The 22,960-nt window shown below is 37.1% G+C and overlaps 1 protein-coding gene across 4 annotated transcripts in view; it reads left to right on the top strand.

Moving 5' to 3' along the window:
* The first annotated feature begins 551 nt into the window (after positions 1–551).
* Positions 552–22,960, top strand: part of tjap1 (tight junction associated protein 1 (peripheral)) — a 127,219-nt gene continuing 104,810 nt past the window's right edge. For all 4 annotated transcript variants that reach the window (XM_051917017.1, XM_051917018.1, XM_051917015.1 and 1 more), the window contains exon 1: positions 552–994. The gene's annotated coding sequence lies outside the window, so the exon portion shown is untranslated. The remainder of the gene's footprint in view (positions 995–22,960) is intronic.

The following is a 22,960-nucleotide window of genomic DNA, read 5'->3' as shown; positions in this document are numbered from 1 at the left end:
TTATATAGCCTATATATATATATATATATATAGTCACATTTTCACAACTTTTAGGATTTAACTATTTCAAAATTCCAATAGGCTATAAATAAAATTATGATATTTCCAGGTTTTCCATGATCATAGCCATTATAATTACTATAAAACAAATTCCAGTTTACTAATTTGACCATGGAACCTTTTTGAAGACCTTGTGTAAAGAGTTTGTAAGGGGTTTTGTAATGTATTTATAGAGTCTGCAATTGTACTTAAATTGACAGTGACATTCTACACTTCTCATACTATGGATTATTAGGCAGCCTATTTGTTATGGTAGGCCTATCAGGCTATTTTCTGGTCCTTTTACACACTGGAATAGCCTACAAAATACTATGATGTATTAGCCTACTATGGTAGGCATTAACGACATTATGAAAGTAAAAGTATTAAGTAAAAAATGATCACATTTATGGGTAGCTCTACTATCATTTGATTTGCTATTGCCAGTATAAACTATGAAAACTAAATCATCATATAGACCCGAGGTGTGTGTCTGTATTGCCTAATGCTAGAAGTGAGTTGCACTGCTCTCCTCCTCTGCTGTGTCTCCCTGATCCCAGCAGCATTCCAGCACTCCAGCACTCCTGGACGAGCAGCGAACGCGTCGCGTCGCATCGGGATTCCTGAGGATTACCCGGCGTGCCCCGCGGGAAAGATGGCGCTGAACGGGAGAAGATGGAGATAAACTTTATCTGAAATCTGGAACAGCAGTTATCCACACCTGCGATCCGCGGTAACACTTCAACTCCTCAGAGAGAGATAACGGCGAGAGGACGCAGGATCGGCATTCGCTCTTGACGGCACGAATGGAGAGATTTTAGCGGCCGTTAGCAAGTGTGTTAGCCAGCGAGGAGAAGAAGGAAAAGCGGGCAAAGTTTATTCAGTTTGAGAGCGAGAGTCAAGACTGATCTACACCAAACTCTGGGTTTAACTGCGGAAAATTCACTAGTGCCAGGTAAGAAGTTCATGAATATATACCTTCGTGTCAGTAGTTCATTTTGGTCATGTACTATCAAATCTTATTTTCATATATTGTTGATATACGGGAGCAGTCACGGTTCAGATGAACTGATAAACACACCCAGTAGTGCTGGGTTTAATCTCAACATCATATCCATGTAATCAGACCTGTGAAATAATTCTCGATCAACATATCCTCAAGGTTCTGATCGAATAGCAGATTAGAGATGGTTACTAATCTTAAAAGTGTCGATGTCAGGTGTTTGACGCGTATTTATTCGGTGGAGTCAGTCATGGCCATGGGCAGTGAAAATAAACCCTTCGGCAATGTAGTCTGTGTAATGTGTCTTCTCTATTCGCATGGTTCGAGATTTAAATATACATATATTTAATTCTTTAATGCCTTTTTGTTCTTCTGATCACAGATGTACTCATTATTACTACCAGATCCGGTTGTGCAACCGATCCTGTTACGCGGTCTCCTTTAATACTCGACCGTTTAGCGGGTTGATCTATGATGATGATTATGTATTAAAGCGATGGGGATTAACGTTTTATTCACGTGTCCTAACATGAAATAGTTTAACTTCGTGGAATACTACTGGGAAGAAAAACGATGCGATATTTCGACGAATACTGTCAGTTTATGCTGAAATAACTCGTGGAGTCCATCATGGACACTCAGGTAACGAACGCCTGAGAAACCTGCGGTTATATATCAACCCTCCGGCTGTCACGATCCTGACATTTTGTTTGACGATTAATTATCATACAAATAATTACGATTGACGATTTAATTGTCTGTTTTGTTAATGTCGCTTAATACACATATACCTTAGGAAGAAATCATCGAACATGGACTCGCATTATAAATTCAATGGTTTCATTAAGGCTTTGTAAACAAATACCCTTTTGTTTAGGTGGATAACGTTATCAAATAATCATATTTTAAGTTCTAACACAGTTAAAAATATTTCTCCTTTGCATCCACTTGGGTTCAACTTTTAGTTCATTTTAATGTCTTTTGCAACACAGCCAATCTAAATGTTATATTTTATTAGAAACGCCTTAAATTGTTTACTTTTACATGTAATTTTAAAGGGATAGTGCACCCAAAAATGAATTGTAGTTTATGTAGTTCCAAGCCCATAAGACTTTAATTCATTTAAAGTCTTCTGAGGAGACTCTATCGCTTTTTATATGATTAACAAATTTCATTTAGGCTTTTATTCACATACAGCAAACATACAACAAATACTCAAATGGTAAACGGAAGCTCAACTGCACTTGTTTTACCCTTTAAGGTAGTTTGACCTATAACACTCAAAAAACATCTTCCATTATTACACAAACATTAAAATGAAGTGAAACTAGAGTGCTTTGCATTCACATGTAGACTTGTTGATACTTTAGCATGTAATGCTAACCGCCGCAGATGGTGCGGACGCAAAACCTTTTGTTCGTGGATGTACATTGTGTTCAAAAACTGCATTATTTTATGGCGGATGTACGTCTGTGGCATATTTACATGGTAACACAATTGACAATATGTGAGTATTATCAAAATGTGAGTGCACAATAATTGTGAGAAATCATAAATCGTTATCACAAATACCTAATCAACTCAATAGCAGTGCAACTCTCAAACTGTTGATTTTTATTTCATTTTCAGTCAGTGTGCTTTTTGTGAGCAATACTATCAATCTTTAAATATTATTTTAAAAAAAATGGTTATAAAAATGTGTATTGATCTGTGCCATTTAAGAAAACCAATTGAAGTTCATATTTACTTAAAGTAATAAAAGTAATCAAAAATTGTTTATTTGGTCAAGTTGGATGAGTGTCTTTTTTGACTTGAATTTATATGCAGTTGAAGTTACCTTACAACTGAATCTCCAGTATAGGAAGAGTCTTTATTAAAGGTCATCTGTATGCAATAATGTTCAGTTTTCGCTTTAAATCACCTGCAGTTTGCAACGTAATGCACAGACCTATTTCAGTAGCTGTAGTGTTGATATAAGGCCGGAGCATCACTAATCCAGCTCTGTGTAAAGTAGATCAGCATCCTAATGTCATTGACTTCTCTGGCACTGTCTCAAACCTAGTGAGCTGCCTACCTAGACGGCATGTTTCAGGCAGTGTAATGTTGTATCTTGGTAATTCATCACTGTGCATACTGTGCACAGATGTGAATGGGCAAGACACTTCTTTTTGCATAGTACATAAAGTACTTCAGAGAGTACCATGCTCCTCTTATTGTTAGTGTAGGCAGCTCACTAGTGTGAGACGAAGACTCTGTGTTGGATGCCTCTCAGGGGAGGTCGAATAAACCGCTGTTTCTCAGTGTGTAATGCTTGCTTGATATGACAGCCTAGCTGCTCCCATACCTCCTCCCTTTTTTATTGAGTGCACTTAAAGTGAGTTGATAAGTCATACATTTCTCATGCCATTACTTACAGATGGGTAATGTCGATAAATAATTAGTAAAGTGCTGTTTGTTAGGAGCTGAATATGCTGCTGATTAGGGCTAAATGTTTGGGCTTTATTGGGGTTGTACAACTAACTAAATCAATGTAAATAAGCAATTCAGTTTAGGGATGCACCAATATGAAAATGTTTTATGAATATGAAAACTGATAATTCTTTATATTTGAAAGCCGATAACCGATATATTGGCCAATAAATCTAAATCAAAATTTAAATACTTTTTGAGAGCCTGATTACAAAAACAAAAGTCTCACCATTAAAATCCATGTCCCAAGCACACAATTATAATGTTCTCATTAAAATATTATGTAACCTTAATGAGAGACTTGTGCTGTACATGTGGCACTTAACTGTATTTTCCTTTTTGAAGTGATTTCAATCATATTTCAAGCAATTCAAAACCATAATGGTGGACAGTGTGCATCTGAAGCGTCTCAGCTGAAAGAAATAATCAATTATTTATCGGCTTTAATATATCGGCCAAATTTTCTTATCAGGCCAATAACGATTAAAAATGAACACATATCGTCTGATACCGATATGGTGGCAGATATATCGTACATCCCTAATTCAGTTCATTGCAAATTTCAGCAAATCAATCCTGAGATATTGATAATTGCCATTATGACTCCAAAATATTAAATGTGTGATGAACTGAAATTATTTTTTTATTGAAACACTAAAAGCTTTCATGTAGCCAAAAACCAAAACTAAAATTTTGGTAATTAGATTTGCTTAATTGGGTAAGATCTCCTGCAATGAACCATCTATATATTTTAGCCGAACAAATTGTTATGGGTGTAACAATACACTCCTGTCACAATTCGATACAAATCGCAATACAGAACTCACGATACAATACTATTGCGATATTTAGAGATTTTGAACAGCCATTCAAAAAAAAAAATCTCTTCATCATATAAAGCCGTTGTGTCTTTTCAGAAGACTTTTATTTGGATTAGACCATTAGATTGATTGATTATTTTTTTTATGATGCATTTATTACATTTTTTGGTTCTTTTATGTTTTAGAGGAATGGACTTTAAATGGAGGGACCGAAATCTCTCAGGTTTCATAAAAATATCTAGTGTTTGTAGGTTGAAAGAAAATCTTATAGGTTTGAAACGACCTGAGGGTGAGTACATGACAGAATTTACATTTTTGGGTGAATTATACCTTATAAATAAAGTAAGCTAAGCCTTGGATAAAACTAACTTTTACATCAACGATACATGTTGCATTTTTCATATCGCAATATCTTGATATAACAATGTATCGTTACACCCCTACAAATTGTACATATTGCTCTACGGTTTTGTTCACTGTGATATACGTCCACACTGCTGATGTGTTTACTTTTTTTAGTTTATCTCTTGTTGTGTGACGAAATAGACAGAGAAGTGCTAATGGTTTCGGTCAATGATTTTGGCCATCCAGAACTATTTTGGCCAAAACCGATTTTTTTTTTTTTTTTTGCAGTTCCGGCAGAATAGATTTGGTTGCCGAAATTTCTGCAGCATTCTGCATTCTCTCTCATCCAGCTCCAGACACTGATGGTGTGGGCTCTGTTAGCACCTCACACACATACCGCTGGTGTGCGTTGACTCTTTAAGGCAGCCGGCGACTGGTGGATTTGTGCTAGGCGGTGTCGTATGATAGCGCAGCCCCCCGTGGAGGTTTATCAATTAGGAAACAGCCAGTGTGAAAATGTTTGGGGAGGGATTTGTTGAAAGATTACTCTATCAAGTGCCGCTGTGTGTAGCTGGGCTTAGCTGAAGAGATAGGGGTTGTGCGCAGTCTGGAGTGTTTAATTGGGTAAAGGTGGCTGAGAGTCGGATAATTGTTGAACGATTGATGCCGTTGAGTCTTCTTCCATTAAAGGGATGGTTCACCCAAAAATGAAAATTCTGTCATCGTTTACTCACCCTCGTGTTGTTCCAAACCTGTATGAGTTTCTTTTTTCTGTTGAATACAAAAGAAGATATTTTGAAGAATGTTGGTAATCAAACATTTGATGGTAGACACAGACTGAAAACGAAAAAAAATACTATAGAAGTCAATGGCTACCGTCAACTGTCTGGTTACCAACATTCTTCAAAATATCTTCTTTTGTGTTCATCAGAAAAAAGAAACTTTTATACAGGTTTGGAACGGCATGAGGGTGAGTAAATGATGACAGAATTTTCATTTTTGGGTGAACTATCCCTTTAGGTAAGATGTAATGGTCAGAGGACTTCTGCTGTTTCACTGAGGTTTTGCTACTGTTTGGGGAAAATAGTGACCATTATAAAGGGTTAAACAGCTGTTTTCATCGTTTTAAAAATGCTGAAGATACTTTTTTTTTTTTTTTTTCTTTCTTTCTTTTTTTTTTTTTTAAATTTGCAGATGATAACAGATAGGGCTACATGATTGAAATGAAACCGAAATCACAGCTTCTAGTAAATAGTGCAATTGTAATTTTATTATAGTTATTTTATGGTCATATTGGTATATAATCACAAAATCTTGGCCAAATTTTGCAGCCCTACAAGCACAGCAAACCTGGATTATTTTAAAACGCATTTTAAATCGCAAACACGATTTTTATCAGAAAATACGCAGTTAGATTTTGCCTAAATTGTGCAGCCCTAATTACAGAAAAATATTGTTAAAGAAACATATATTTACAGAAATCTTTGTTAGTGTAAAAGCCCAAAGTATAATATAATGAAAATAATAATAATTGTAATAATTTCATTTTAAAGCTGCAGTCTGTAAGTTTTGGCTCTTTGTTGCCATCTCTGTTTGAAACCTGCAATTGCAGTTATTTGCGGAATTATCATCTTTATGTGGGCTGTGCATCGGCACAGCTCCTCAGAGCGGATTAATCTATGGTTTGAGCAGAATGTGTGGCTGTCAGTCACCGCACCAGTGGATACTGTACTTTAGAATCACAGATTGTAATCTTGGAAGTAGAGATGCACCGATTGCAATTTTCTTGGCCGATTCCGATTTTTTTTGTTAGTGTGATCTGCCGATACAGATTTTTGCCGATTTCGATTTTCTTTCTAAGAACTATAATTGACAACATATACAAACAAAAATCTACTTTTCTTCAACGCAAAGTTTTATATTCATAGAAAAAAACACAAGTAAAAAGTCAGTAATAAAATATAAACAGCTCAAATAAATGCAATAGAATAAAGAGAGCTATGAAACTAAGTTTTTCAGGTTAACTGGGTTTTTATTCAGGTAAGAAATACTACAGAAATTAAGGTAACCAATGTAAAATAACACTGAATGTGTTATTTTACATTTGATTACTTTAATTTCTGTAGTCTTTATTGTAAATATTAATACAGATCAATTCTTACCATTAAAGTTATAAAACGTATTCAGTCGAGAGCAGAGAGTGATTTTCTTTGTCTTTTGTTCTTTGATTAACATGACAGACGGCAGCAGGAATATTGGACTGCTGACCCTTTAAGAGTAAATGAACGGCGTTCAACGGACCCAATACTATTACACACAACATGGGTTCACTTTCTTAGCTATTTAACGATTCAAAACTGACTGTGTTTATCTGAATACTCACTGAGATTGCCTGTTCCGCTGGTTTTGACATACTTTTGTATGTAATTGACAGTTTAAGGGCAGTAAGCCACTCATTTTGGTACTTGTGACTCTGTTTGACTTCTGTCTCTGTTTGAGACTGAGCGTGGCTTGTCTGCTCCACCTATATAGATCAGTGGTGCGTGCGCTTTTGGTGTGAGCACGAAACCTGCGGGAATGACTAAAATTATGCGCAATACAAGCACTATTTAACCGGACAGAATGAGACGAGTGAGAGAGGAGGCGCCCGCGCGGGTGTGTGTCACTTCACTGTGACAGAGAAGAGAGCGAGAACACGCAGCTGACGTTATTGCCTGTGCCGCTGGTAACAAAACGGATCGGCTCGGAATCGGTAAGAAGTGAGACTGATCGGCCGATTCACCGATCCGGGACAATCATGAGAGAAATCGGCCGATTCCGATCCCTGGCCGATCGATCGGTGCATCTCTACTTGGAAGTTTGACCAAAGTAAGAATTTTCACTGGAAAATGTCATCAGAACAAGTAACAAATTTGCCACTTTAGTTCTGACCAACTGAGGAAAAAAGCATTACAGTAAATTGCGCTGCCAATGGTGATTAAACCTAACAATCGCTTAGCTCGGATCACGTCAAACCGTGCAAATTATTATTGTTATACTTTGTTCTCAAATTGTTAAAGTTAACAACATCAGCATTGTGTGACTACGTGTATTTAGTGTGTATTAGCGTTACCTGTAGATTTCAATTTCTGTACAGTCTAATCTCTAACATTAATTTGTCATACCATACAATCCGCCATCAAAATGGTAAGTTTAATTATTGCAGCTGCTGTGAGAAAAGGCTATAAATGATCCGCCACCTGGAGCATCCTCGCATGCCATATACCCTACTAGCTGGGACTCCTTCTTTATGTAAACAGACGTGACGTAATGACGCAAAGACGAACGGCGGCATGCTCGAATTTCCCGCGGAAACCCACCAGAACCACCCGAATTATAAAACATTACATGCTTACCGTTGTGAATCGGGCTAAGGTAAGGAGATAGTTTTGAACACTGTCTGGTTATGTACTTCCTCACAAATTGATTTTAATGAAACAGTGAATTCAGTGTGATTTTATGCCTTGTTTGCCCTCATATCTAAGCAGAAGCAATATGAGATGTAAAATGATCCTCATATTGCAGCTCAAATCACCAATATTTGTCAAAACAAATACAATGTTTTTTTTTTTTCCTTGAAGCCCTGTTCCAAATTGTCACCTTCCAACACACATACTCAATTCAGGGCAGGAATCATCTGTTTTTTTTCTTTTTTCTTTTCCTTTAAAAACAGCACAAAGCAGGGCTGTTGAAGATGACCTTGGTAGTCCAAATTGGTTTAGAATTTCAGATACACTCTATTCATCAGCGTTTGCCCACACACTGCACAGCCTTTCATTTAGAAAAGCTACCAGACAGTCATTTTTAAAGCAAACATTTGAATGGTTTTATTTAGATGGCGTGAACAGTTGTTTTCACTCTATTGGAAGTATGCACCTGTGATTTTCCTCAGAAATGCCAAGGCTTTTGTGCATCTACATTTTTAGATGGCACAGATTCTTAGCTGATTTTGGTTTTCACTGTAATCTCATTCAAACCTGCATGAATGAACTTTCATCAAAGTTATTTTAAAAACAAAAAGGCGTTGTTGTATTTATGCATCATGATAGTAACGTTATTCTTTGTACTGCTTTGGATTACCATGATTGTTGGTTAAGACAAGATGTGAGGCTCCGGTGCCCTTCAATGCAACAAGTTCTTTCTTAGAAATATTTGAATTATTTTAAAACCTCATTTTGCTATCACTGAATAGACTGCAAGGACTTTTTGTGCTGAGAAACGACCTACATGTTGGAGTGTTTTGGAAGCTCCTCTGGAATTCGCTCAGATCTTTTTTTGAACGGGAAGGAGTGAGAGTCGTGAGGATTGTGTGAAAACATTCCTGTGCTTGGCCGAGCTCCCATGCTGGTGGAGCGCTCCTCAGTAACCAGCATTCAGTTCTTGTGCAAATTTACCCTCCGCTTGCTTGCTCCCTTTGTCAGCCTGTCAGGTCTGTTTTTATGTTTGTTGCTTGAATCCAATTATCCATGACCTGCAACATAGCCTGCACCTTTTTTCAGAGCTACAGACACAGGTTACTGATTCTTTCCTCCATCTGTTTCTTTCGTGGCACTTTCTGTTCTCTACCTTCATCCATTTTCAAACAGTGCTTGGAGAATCTCGCTTAAAGGTAATGAAATCACCCATTTGCCCATAATGACCAAATAAGCAGCTGAAATGTCTCGCAAAGGTCAGTACTTCAGAGAAGGAAGAGCGCCGTGTACATGTTTTCAGTTCCGAAATTCACCCTGAAATTAAATTCCTCTGCCTTAAATTTGCTTTTTTCTGTACCTACTGAACCTTAAAGAATGATTTAATTCTCAGAGTTGGTGTTTATGACGTCAAAGCTGACATAAATCATTGTATATGTAATAATTGTTTTAACATGCTCATGGTTTCTTAAATGAATACATGACGTTAGCTAACTGCATGATCTGTATTGTCTTAGAACTGTACATTTCTGACATATGGACATTATTTTGACACAGTCACTTGATAACAGATTACTCTTGATTGTAACGTAGAAACAAGGAATTTCTGTAAAGCTACTTTGAAACGATATGTATTGTGAAAAGCGCAATACAAATAAATGAGAATTGAATAAATTTCATGGGGTGTTAAAATGCGTTCAACAGTGAAAAGACATTGATTACAGAATTGAATTGATATTTATCGCAGTAATAATATATTAAGTGTTATACTTTTCATTTATGATCCAAAATATAGTTTTTATAAATGTGTACTTTTAAGTATCATTTTTATTTTTAAAAATATATTATACATTATAATATTTTTGAAAAGCATAGGAAGCATATTTTAAAAACTATTTTATAATGATTCAGATTTAATTTGGGCCTAAATTAATTATGACACCATTAGTGAGTTATGCATAATTTATTAACCCTCTGGTGCTTTTCGCATGGCGGTCAAAAATGATGTTTTTTTTTTTTTTATTTCAGTGAAATAAATTTATTATTTTTTTAGTTGGATAATGTTTATTTAATATTTTGTATTTGTAGGGGATTTTATGGTACTAAATTTTATATTTATGCAGTAGTTATACATTTATTCACTTTTTGAGCATAGACCTGAAAATGAAATTTTCCTTAATCTTAAATGCTTTGGAGCACAGACTTAAGTTTGATCTCTTTTTAAAGATGACACTTAGCAGATTATTGCTGAAGTGAAAAAAGTTTTAAAAAGTGAATTTAATGTTATAGAATTGTACTTTTATTGTTATGAAAAATGCACAAAAATACTATTTTACTATTTTATATGAAATATATTTTCAAAAACATGTTTTACTCTAAAACTGCAAGCAAATTAAAGCCATAAATCTAAACAAATTGTTTTCCAAATTTGAGCTTGATATCTAAAAAAAATGAGCTTTTAGTAATATTTTGTTTAGGCACAGTACCAAACGCTTCCACTAGCTGAAATTAGTTTCCTATTCATTTCCAATGCGGTTATTCTTGACTGTGAGGAGTAAAAGTGTGACTATTTTTTTCAGGACCATTTAACGTTTTTGAATCAGGTCCATTTTTTTTTTTTTTTCACATAGCAAGTGCCAAAATCTTTACCAAGTTCTGTACCATTTCAAGTAAAAAATTGGAAAAAAACCTAAAAATTTTTTCGGTCAAAAATGGCCAAAGAGCACCAGAGGGTTAAAAAATCATAATCGAATCCTTGATAAACCAAGTATTTACACCCCTATTTCTCTGTATTATTAGGTCATTAGGAACATCGTTGCTCCTATAACCGGAAATGTTTTTTCATACATTAGGAAGAAAACATGTTTCCTATAACTGTGTTGTCAAACTGTATCATTTCTGCAGCTCTCAGATGTCACATGGAATCCCAATATACAGTGTCCAGGAAGTCAGACTGTTCTTTATGAGGACAACTGGCTTTCCAGGGAGCTCAAGTCTCCAACATGTTCCTGTTCTTCCTCTCTTGTTTCTTCTCTTACCTGCACTTGTTTTTGCCCTGCGGTGTTAAGTGAAGCCGGGAGCGGTAATCCTCACCGCACATTCGGCCTGACTACACACACACCAGCTGCTAGAAAGAGCTTAGCGCTCTAGATCTCACAATGGCAGGTGGCTGTAGCCCACTGCTTCACCACTTGGGTCATAAAGAGTCCCGTAGACCTCAGGTTTGCAGTCAACATCAGTTCCAAGCTGATCTACTTATTTTAATTGTCTTCTCCTGCACTTCCTTTGGAACATCCTACTGTCATTTCATCTGAAGAAGTGTGCTGCTGGTCACCAAGGACATTTCATAACGCTCCATATTTCAGCAGTTATGTTTGCATGTGTACAGCATTACATGCCTTCCAGATTCATTATTATGCACTGTTAAAGGGACAGTTCACCAAAATAAAAGAGAAATTCTGTCATCATTTAGTAGGGCTGAGTATTGACACACATTTCATGAATCGATTTGATTCTGATTTACAAACTATTGATTTTTTTTAATGCCTTTAAAATTATTATTATTTTTTTTATACATGCGCTGCCTCTTCGCTTGAACTGAGTTGACAACAGCGATATGTCACGCCACATTAAATAGTGCCAAAATGCTATTTATTGTATGGATTTTGTGATAAAGCTGACAGAATTTGAAAGCTGAGATATTCTCAAGTCAAAAGTTGCAAAGCACAATGTTTATTGCGATTATTGGATGGGAGGCATGCTATATATAATGTTCAGTAAAGTTTTGTTCAAGCATTGACTGAAAACAGCATTGACTAAGAGAGAGATTCTTGTAGGATTAAGATAAGAATAGATATCAGCTCATCAAAATGAAGATTGGTTAAAATCGATTAATCAGTGTTCTTAACCCAGGCCTATCATTTACTCACCCTCATGTCGATCCAAACCTGCATGATTTTCTTCTGTGGAACACTTACTTTTTGAAGTGTTCTTTGTTGAAGCGTATCCTGGTCGTTCTGTTCTAGATAATGAAAGTGAGGCTGTCAAGCTCAAAAAAAACTCACCATTAAAATATTTTATTTTGGAGCTTGACAATCCCAGTCCACTTTCACTGATAAAACAGAGCAGATGAAAGGAAGTCAGATGAGTTTGGAGTAGGGATGCTAACGTCTAATCATATGCAAAACACGTGCAGCAGACACAGAAGGTACGTATTCTGAGCGTATTAATGTCTTCAAGCTATGTTTATTTCGAAACTAGTGTTGTCAAAAGTACCGACTGCGATACCAAGTCAGTACTGAAATTTTAAAAATGTGTGTTTGAGCGCTGTTGAGCACACATTTGTAAACACCTCTGATTGGTCTTTGTGTTCATTTGCTCAACATATATGTCTGTGATTGGCTACAATGATCAACGCACGGGAGCGTTTAATAGGAAGTTTTGAATTTGAAAACATTTTTGAAAGCGGGAGTGCATGAAAACAGGCGTCTATAGCCGCTTTTCCACCGTCTGGCCGAACGGTTCTTAGAATGGCAAGGAACGGTTCCGGTTGTGTTTCCACTTGAGCCTGAAACAGCACGGCATGATTACAAACCGTTCTCAGCCCAGAATTCTCGGCGCGGTTGTCTAACCATGCTGAATCGTGCTGGTAGAATCCGTGAAGTGATGTCGCCACTCAGGATTGGTAATTTTGTTTGTTGCCTGGCTACCAGTTTCTCTGTAGCTGGAAAAGCGCTCTCTTTGAGCGTCGTAACAAATTAATAATAAAATTAAAAGAAATATCTCATCATCCTTCATAACGCGGTCGTTATTTACATCTCATATCATCAGTAAATCGCTGTTACACCAAGGCAACAACTGACGCTTTTATATTATATTCCAAAGTGCGGCTGTTATCAGCCCCACAGTGGAAAAACCGTAACCGTAAACTGTATGAGTGATGATCTTCCAGCCCTATTTCAGCTGTGCACTCTTATTCTGTGATGCATGGTAAATCAAGATCTGTCAATCTGAGTGATTAAACCAATTCAAGTGCACTCCAGCTGTAAAACAGTGTCTGATTGGTCTCAACAGATCGTCCCTACCCACTGTACCAACCCATCCAGCGCCCCCGCTTCAGATTTAAGAGGTTAAGGTTAATGATTTATCGATTAATTGATCGTTCATTTAGGGGCTGTTTACACGACACCGTTTTCAACTAAAAACTGAAAACATTTTATGCCTTTTGGCCATTCATTTTTGGGGTTTTTGGAGGCCTGAAAATGCAAACTTTTGAAAATGGGTTCAAAGTGTAAATTGTAAACAACAAAAATCTGTGAAAACGGTGACAGCATGAACATGCGTATTATGTGTTCAGTCTATAGGCATGAATAATACAGCGTTTTTAGTCATTTTCACGGATCTGTGTGAACGGGGATCATTTTGACAGTGTTGTCATCTATACAAAGAAAAAACCTTTCCGTCATGTAAGGGTCGTGTAAACGTACCCTTAAACAACGATTGATTATGGGAATTTATGTAAATTGACATTGCTAGTTTGGAGTGACGTGAGTAAATGATGACAGAATTTAATTTTTTGGTGGGGGTAACTATTACTTTTAGAGAAAATGAAGGAAAATGTTAGCTGTAGTGTGTAAAGAACCCAAATCGTGATGTGTCATTTGCTTTTGCGCCGTTGCGAAACATCACTTCAATAGGCTGCCAGCTCACGGCAGGCTGTTCATTGACTCATCCCTGCCTTTCCTCTTCCTGTCCTTTGTTCAATATCTCACTTGTTTTTTCCTCCAGACATCAGCACTTTTACTATTTTTGTCCCCAATGGACATTGTCATGGAGCTATAATTAATATCTCTTGTTCCTGAGAACTACAAATTACCCTTTAGGAGTTGGGTTTTGTAAGCCTCGTCATTCTGTGAAAGGTCATAGTGGTTTGGATACCTTTTATATGAGATCGTATTTAGTTCACATGCATGGACAGAATGGCCTATTTCTGTCAGTGTTGCCCTGGAGCTTATGTTACAGGTGCAGCAGACGTCTTAAGTTATCCAGCTGACATAGTTGAGTATTGGCATTTCCATTAGTAGTTTTCCATTCACTCTCCTTATGAAGAAACATTAAGTTGACCTGTAGTTGACACCTACACTAAATAAAGTGTCTGGAGTTGTGGCAGTGGACAGAGTTCAGATTTGTGTCAAAACAATGTTAAAAGAATAATTCACTTAAACATGAAAATATTTAGGGAAAAAAATAAAAAATGAAGAACATAAACAACTGCAACATTTTTACTTCTTCATATTGAAACATTGCAGATGACTTGAAATATACTGTACATTATATAGTGTATTGTCCTTTTGGAGCTTGACAGTAAAAAAAACCCTCTACTTTCACTGAATGGGCAACATGAGCCAGAACATTAGGCAAGTTTATTTATATAGCACATTTTATACACAATGGTAATTCAAAGTGTTTTACATAAGGATTTAAAAAATAAAATAAAATACAAAAATAACATGCTTAAGTAATAAAATGAACAATGAAACGTAAAAAATGCATATTCTAATATTTTAAATAGTAAACATAATTAAAAACCAAAAAGAAAAGAACGAATAAGATGATGCAGTGCATGTTATTCAGAATGATACATTATTCAGAATTTCTCCTATTATGTTTGATGAAAGAAAAAAACAATAGATTCAGTACTAAATGAAGGTGAGTAAACGATGACTTTTACCCTATTTTGCCTGTTGCCTGTATTAGGAGTATTAGGAGCATTTCCAAGGTTGATTCAGGCTTGAGTGGTTCCTGGCAGTTGTGCTGATTGGATAATACGCCTGTGTGGACACACCCCCACCCTGCAGCAGTAGAAAATGAAATCACTCAGAGGAACTGAAAGAACCACCTCAGCTATAATCTGTCCTCCGACCAACCCAGTGCTAGCAGCTGGAGGTCCCATTACTACAATGCATAGTAATTACTGGTGGTTTCTAATGCAGGAACCATTGTCCTTTTAAGAATAACAAAAAACCTCTAACCCCAAATTTTAAACAGTGCTGTTTTTTGTTATTTTGCCGCTTGTTAAAATGATGTGTGTTTTAAATTTAGGTTTTGTAGGGTTGCACAATACATCGGCCGATATAAGAATTATTTTAACTTAAGTCAAGTCACCTTTATTTATATAGCGCTTTATACATTTCGAATTGTTTCAAAACAGCTTTACAGTGATAAACAGGAAGATATTGATCAAAGACACAAACCAAATTTGTTAGTGAGGCCAGCAGGGCCCTGTGGTCTGTGTCGGTCCGTGTCGGTCCTAACACCCCAGTATAGTAATGGGGACACTATACTGTCAAAAAGCACCATCCTTCGGATGAGACATTAAACCGAGGTCCTGACTCTCTGTGGTCATTAAAAATCCCTGGATGTCCTTCGAAAAGAGTAGGGGTGTAACCCCGACATCCTGGCCAAATTTGCCCATTGGCCTCTGTCCATCATGGCCTCCTAATCATCCCCATACACTGATCGGCTTCATCACTCTGTCTCCTCTCCACCAATAAGCTGGGGTGTGGTGGGCGTTCTGGCGCAATATGGCTGCCGTCGCATCATCCAGGTGGATGCTGCACATTGGTGGTGGTTGAGGTGATTCCCCCTTCCGTATATAAAGTGCTTTGAGTACCCAGAAAAGTGCAATATAAATGTAAGGAATTATTAGTATTATTATTAATTTAATTCTGCAGTAAAGCAGCTCTAAGAAAGACAGTGTCATTATTCAGCTGAAGTTGGTTCAGTGTTGATTGTGTCCAGTTCACTAACTGTGTAAAGTTCATCAAATTATAAATGAGTTCAATTCTGCAGAAAACAGTGATGTCATTGTCCAGCTCAGTTCATTTCTCATCCAATAGTTTCAGTGCAGTCAAGTCAATAATTTTGCTGAATATTAAGTGTCTAAGTCCTAGTTTGATGCCCAGTTTTTTCTCTCTAACCCTTTTCAACGTTGGCAAGTATACGATGGCTAGTGTTTAAAAGATTTTAAAACTTTTGTAGTGTACTCTAGCCTTAATAGTTTTAAAACCACTAATTTAATAGTACTGTTAAATATAATATTTTACAAATCTCAAAATGAATATCTAATTTTTCAGATTGTATCAACTGTACTGATTTTACTTTTTAATGTCTTATTTTTAAATATTTGGCCATTGATAAGCCAGTTGCCTACTGCTGCTTAAACGGCAGCTCTACCTTCATGTTTCAGCATGCCGGATAGATTACAACCCTACCTTTTCTAAACTAAGTTTGCCATGGTTTATCCCAATGTCCAAGCAGAAGGAGATTTTGAATAATATCAGTTAGGGCTGGACGATTAATCAAAAAAGTAATTGAAACCGAAATTCAGAACCTCTAACCGATGTAATTTTCCCATGTCGGTTATTTCGTTTTTTAATCCTGTTAACACTTCCCACTTAAAAACATACTACCTCGTGTGTAGCCACGTGACTCCGCCCCGTCCAGTCAACACGCAAGTGAACGGAGAGTCAACACACAGAGATGGCGTGCGAGTGGTGAGCCTTGCGTCTTCACTAAACTTTGTCAGTTGTATGTGTTTTAAGGTTTGCCAGTTTAGACATTCAAGCGATTTAGACGATCGGATGTGTATTATTATACCGAGCTACCATGCTCCTGCAGCTGCATTGTGGCACGAACACTCATAAACAGTAATGTTAGCTGCACAAAACGTGAAGATCGCGCACACTGAGGAGCAGAAACTAGTTGTCAGCGCTGTCCTGTGATTTATCACTAAAGTAGCTTAGAAACTCAAAAGTTATTATAGCATATATTTTCTACTTTTAAAGTAGCTATTTACAACCCACAGCTTCACAATTAATAGAGAGATGGTATGTCTAATTCACACACGCAATCACTCTCATTATATACTGGTACTGTGCTAGTTTATCTGTATCTGATTTACAACAAGCAGAAATCTGTAAGAAATGTTACAAACCATAGACAAAATAACTGCTGAAAGTGAGCTGTTATGTCGGAGCACTCTTTCATTAGGAAAAAAAAATCCCACCTTTTATAGTCAAGCATATTTACAGTACAAACCTTGTCAGTGAACTATGAGGACAAAAACCCCCAAAACAAAGCAAAACAACAACAACAAAATAATCGTTCATTAATCATAATCGAGATTAAACGTTTAATAATCGAGATTTTGATTTTAGGTCATATCGTCCAGCCCTAACTGACAGTTATTGAGCTGAATTGAATCAAAACTGAATTGAAACTAAATTGAGTTGGATAATCACACTGTTGTCTTCTGTAGAGCTGCTTTATAGCTGAATTGAATTCTTGTAATTGATGAACTTTCCTTTTGTTGGTAATTGGCCAAATAATTATCGGTTTATCTGTATCGGGCAGAATTTTCGATTCGGTGCATCCCAAAAGTGTTTGACAGTAAAACAGGAATAAAAGTCCCAAACTTACATTGAAGGAGGGATCCTAGCCATACCTTAAGACTTTTGACCTGGGCTAATAAGCAACAACCTAGCAACCAACCACCCAGAACCACCATTGGCAACCATCCTATGCCATACCTTTGCTTCGTGGCAGTGAGCTTTGCGCTGACATGTACTCGCTCACATTTATTTAATTTACTTCTGACATCTTGGAAAGAATGTCCTTTGTCCTGCCTTTGTAGGACAACTTCCTTAACCTATAGCAGCTCTATTTGTACAGTCTTCATTTTTAGTTTACACAGCAGACAAACAGCCTGTTCATTACACCTCAGCATTTGAGGTTATATGCATTGGCCGCTATTCTCAAAATGACATCTACTGAATTTAGTTCAAGTGTTTGTGTTTACATTTTTTTTTTTTTTTTGGTTTCTTTCTGGTGCGGAGGCATTGAATCTCTTTTGAGCAAGTTTTCAGTTTGCTCAGACTTGTCAGATAAAAGTTTTAATAAAACTTTGACTTCAGAAACTTTGCAGGATCAGAAAGTTTTGTACTAGTCCTGTGCATGGAAGAGGATGAGACCTTCCTGCCTCTTAAAGCTGGATTTCTCACAATCCCTTGTTACGGAGTCAGCATCTGCATCAATAAAATATATGACTTAAGTGTGATTTCTTGCTGCTTTTTCTATGCTTGGAGCATTTGAAATCCCATTGAATTCGTGCCTGAATATTGAGGTAGGGTAATGTGCTGACTTTGGCCTGCAGGTATGGAAATAAACGAAACCATCTAAAAGCAATAAATGAAAGAGCCCCATTCCGGATTAGAAGTGTCCATGTCCAATATTCTCTGTCGTCTCTTTAGGTATGTTCAGAGGTGATTTCTATATGAAGCGATGGTAAATTAAATTTCCCCCATGACTCCTGGTCTGGAGTTGGCTGGTGATAATATAGCGCTGATGAAAGAGGGTCAGTGTAGTCAGAACTGTGGCTTCCGGCATGGGATTTGTATTTACATGCCTTAGCACAGAAGCCCACTGAGCCTCCCAGAGTGTGAGAGAGTTGCTTTAAGACTGAATCCCCCTCACTCTTTGGAAGGAGCTTGGTTTAGACACAGGAAACCACTCAAACTTGCCCCTGAGCTCTGTCTGCATTCATACATGGAGGTCTTCTGGGACTTACTGGCATTCAGCTCTAACATGACATGGCTGAGACTGTCCAGATTTTCCAGTGTCCCGCTTCCTCTGCTGTTTTCTATCATGAAGAATCACAGCAGTGACAGTGATTGATGGAAGAAACATCATGCACAAGTCTGTAGGAAGAAGCAGGTTTGAATCGATTTCCGGGCATGTGAAAAACTACATTTTCATAATCGACTTTTCATACTAATCTTCAACTGTAACTGTTAATATTGTTTGCTAATGTTAACTGCTAATGCTGTTATGTCCAGCACAGTTGGTTTGCTCAAACAAACAGATTGCATTTCCGCTTGGTTCTGTGAGTGGCACATAAATTACACACTTCATCTGCTTCCTTCCATGAGAAAATGTTTTGGATTTCGTAAAATGGACACTCATTTATTACTGCTGGAACTAAGGCATTTCCAGGAGGCGTTTTAGCGCCGCAGGGGAACAGTGGTGAATCGGGATGCCTCCCGCAGCCCTGCCCTCATGTCTGACTACTCCCACAGTCAGGAGGTTCATAATAAAGGCCAACCGAGTTCAACCACTCAAATCTAGTAGAGAGATCGATGTCTGTCATGAAATGTTTTTCATCACATAACACTTTCCATCATCCTTGAAGCATGTCTTCTGTACTGATCACACACTCTGAAAGGCTTTGTATAAATGGATGTATATAAATCAATAAACCTTCTGGGAAATGCAGACATGTTTTCTATTCACTAAGGAAGCTCACTTCTGAGGTAACCAAATTCTCAGGATTGTATTGGCATAGAAAGCAATCCTAGAATGCAATATGTCATGCTCTGTCCATCCCAGTTTGATTGTCATTAAAATATACTATTCTACCCAATGCTTGTGTGCTTATTTTGTGTTGTCAGCTTAGCAACATGCTAACACAAACTCTGTTTAGTTTTAACCAAAGTTGCTTTAAGGGAAATCTCCAAGGTTGGCAAAAAAAAGCGTAATGCTGTGATACACAGGGATAAATACAAGGCAGTTTATTTGAATGGATGTCAGTGAAGGAGAAGCTTTATTATGTTGAATAGACTGATTTTGTGGGGAAACATCTGATCATTTAATGAATCTACAGCCTAACGGGTAATCTTTGACATATTTATCATTAAATGTTCAATTTATGTCTATTTTTAGAGTTTACACTGACAATATTGCTGTTTTATAAGAGACGTCAAAGACAATTTTGAGACAGGTAGGATTCAGTTTATGGCACTTCTCGTTCATTTCTATGGAATCCGCAAACAGTGATTCATTGTTGCACAACTCTGATAGAAATCAAATGATGTCAAGTATGTGATGTAATTGCTTATTACGGGCACACCTGATTTAAGTTGACCGTTACACCTTCTCCAATGGTAGAACCGTGAAGGTTGATATCTCCTAATAATTAGACCATGTCTGTTTTAACCTTACTGATTTCTTTCTGATTTCCTGTCACATATTGTAACACCTTACTTTGCATGAATAATGAACTAAATTTTGGACCATGCCTTACATATGTTGTAAAAAATATCCCTGGTATGTTTCTGATAGTACAGGATGGTGTATTGGTGCCTGTGTATTTTGCAATGCATTACTGTATATTTTAAGTGATATAATGTTAATGTACCAATCTATTTGAACTACCTAAATCTGCTCTTTACCATAAATGATGACCACCATATTAATACGGGTGGTAAAACCACATGATGAATCAGAGCTTATCGTTAGTGTCTTGTCCATAAAGCATGGCCAATAATCGATTCTTCTTTGAGAATCGATTTATTTTTTCTCCCACCCCTAGTATGTAGTGGACCAATTTGGTTCTTTGTGTTTTTTTCATCCTTCGTGGAGCTTGACAAGTGTGGTCACTGTGGTCACATTTGTTGTTTCATGGAAAAATGGGGAAAGAATCTTTAAAAAAAAAAAAAAGAGACACACACACAAAAAAAATGTGTTTGGAGCGTAGAGTAAATAATGATAATTTGTTGTTTTTAATGAAATTTGACATAAGCCAAATAATTGAGTTGTTTGGATTGCTAATGTTGACTTTTGTTTTATGTCCACCTTTGTTATTTGGATTTTTAAGTAAATGAAGCTAGTGTTGTCAAAATTACCAACTTTGGTACCAAGTCGGTAATGAAATTAAAAAAAAAAAAAGTGATGATACCAGCATTGGCCATTGATTGGCCATTGTGTTCACATGCTCAACATGTCTGTGATCGACGCTTCAAAAACATGTTGTAAATAGACCTCTGTGACGCTCTTCACCGAGAGCTTACACAGATACACATGGGAGCGTTTGAAAACAGGCTAGATCTGTCAGCGGATCCGTATATCAGCGGATATATTAGGGATCAGTGAAGAGCGTCAACGATGTCTATTTACAACATTTTTTGATCATTGACAAGTGTTGATCATTGTAGCCAATCACAGACCTATCTGTTGAGCACGTAAACACAGTGGCCAATCAAATTTTTAAATATTTAAAATGTTTAAGTTAGTTAGAATCAACATCACTCAAAATGCGAGGAGGAAATGCTGGTATCGCCACATTTTTAAAATTTCAGGACCAACTTGGTACTGAAGTCAGTTGTTAGACGACACAGCTAACAACTGAAAATCTGTGGAGAAAATCAGGTAGTGGGCTTCTAGTTTAAGGAGAGCTGACGTGGATAAGCTAGAACAGACCTTTCATTGTATGTGGTCTCTTTTCAGCTTTGCTTCACATACCTCAGTGTCTCTAGATGCTGTATGCTGTAGTTTTTCCTGAAACTCTTTTAACAAACCATACTGCAGCTGTCTTGTTCCTGACTGCTGGTGCGTCAACCTGGAAAACAGTTTATTTGTTTTCTGTTTATTCCACATCTTCTCTTGCCTGCTCTCTTCCTTTTCGTCATGCTCTTTCTTTCTACCTTTATTCTTTCAAAATAATAATTCTCAATATGTCTGTGTCTTGCTTAGTTTACTGAGAGCTCTTTCTAATTAAGCTAGTAGGTTAATGCTGTGTGGCTTGTCCTGTGTTGCTTTGGACTGTCTTTGAGATGCAGACTGTGGGAACATCTGTTGAATAGCTCCTGGATCCCGTTTGCCTCTGCCTCATTGTTTCTCCTTCGAAGAGCCCAGTGGTGCAGAGAGACAGATGAAGAGGGAAAGCGCTGAGGTTTGTAAGTTAGGCAGGCTAATATAAGAGAGACGTGACTTCACACATGCATGGGAGTCTCCATCTGTTGTTGTTCTTGGCTTGTCTCTGCACTTCACGCAGATATATCGGCATCACTATGCCACTCTTGCGAGGCAGTACAGTTCATTCTCTCTCGCGTTCTCCCTGGCTGGATCTCGGCGCACATTCCCCTGCTCTGTACTCCCTGGAATTGCCCTATGCTGTAATGAGCACTCTATCTGGCTTAAGCAGGCTATGAACAGTAGGGAAAAGACTCAAGGGTTTTCAACACTTAAAATTGTTAATCCAATCCATTTGGGTGAACCTAATCCTGGGTTATTTTCACGCTTGTCCATACTTAATTAGTTTATTATTTCACTTTTTATTCTTTTCAGGTTGGCTAGGAATGCAAGATATCTTGGTGCCATATCAATTATCAGCTGTTAATAAAGATTTTTTTATCATTTATTTATCTTCATACTTTACACTAATAATTTGAAAAGCACTGTAAACTGTAATCTATAGCAGTCTCGAAATAGATTTTTCGTTTCTGTACATTATAGTGTAGTGATGCTTAAATTCACTAAATTCACAAATGATTGTTATTAGTGTTTTATTTTTCATACTTATTTCAACAAAATAATATAGAATTTTAATATCTGTTCTCAGCTATGACATGGCAATAATTATCTGCTTTTTCAAAATTTGAATATCACTGCATCCCAATTCATAATCCCCCATTATTGCGGTGTATGATCTCATATTACGGTCATGGGAGTTGTATTATATTGTAATGTTGGTTAAGATAATGTTTTTGGCCACACATACTAGGTGGCATTAACTACTATGTACTAACATGAAATACCTACAAGATTACTGTGTAACTGCATGTTGTTCTGGAAGATTCCCACATTTACTGCAAATGCATTTGTGAGGTATGGTTAGGGGTTAGGGTTAGGTTTATAGGGGTTGGGTTATGGTTAGGGGCGTAACTACAAATGTCAATTAAATGCAAGTACATTAAATGTCATTACAATGCACCCCTATA

This window comes from Ctenopharyngodon idella, chromosome 13 (assembly GCF_019924925.1).
Source record: "Ctenopharyngodon idella isolate HZGC_01 chromosome 13, HZGC01, whole genome shotgun sequence".
NCBI classification, from domain to species: domain Eukaryota; kingdom Metazoa; phylum Chordata; class Actinopteri; order Cypriniformes; family Xenocyprididae; genus Ctenopharyngodon; species Ctenopharyngodon idella.
Note: the sequence above shows the minus strand (reverse complement) of the source record. Positions and strands in the feature narration are given on the sequence as shown.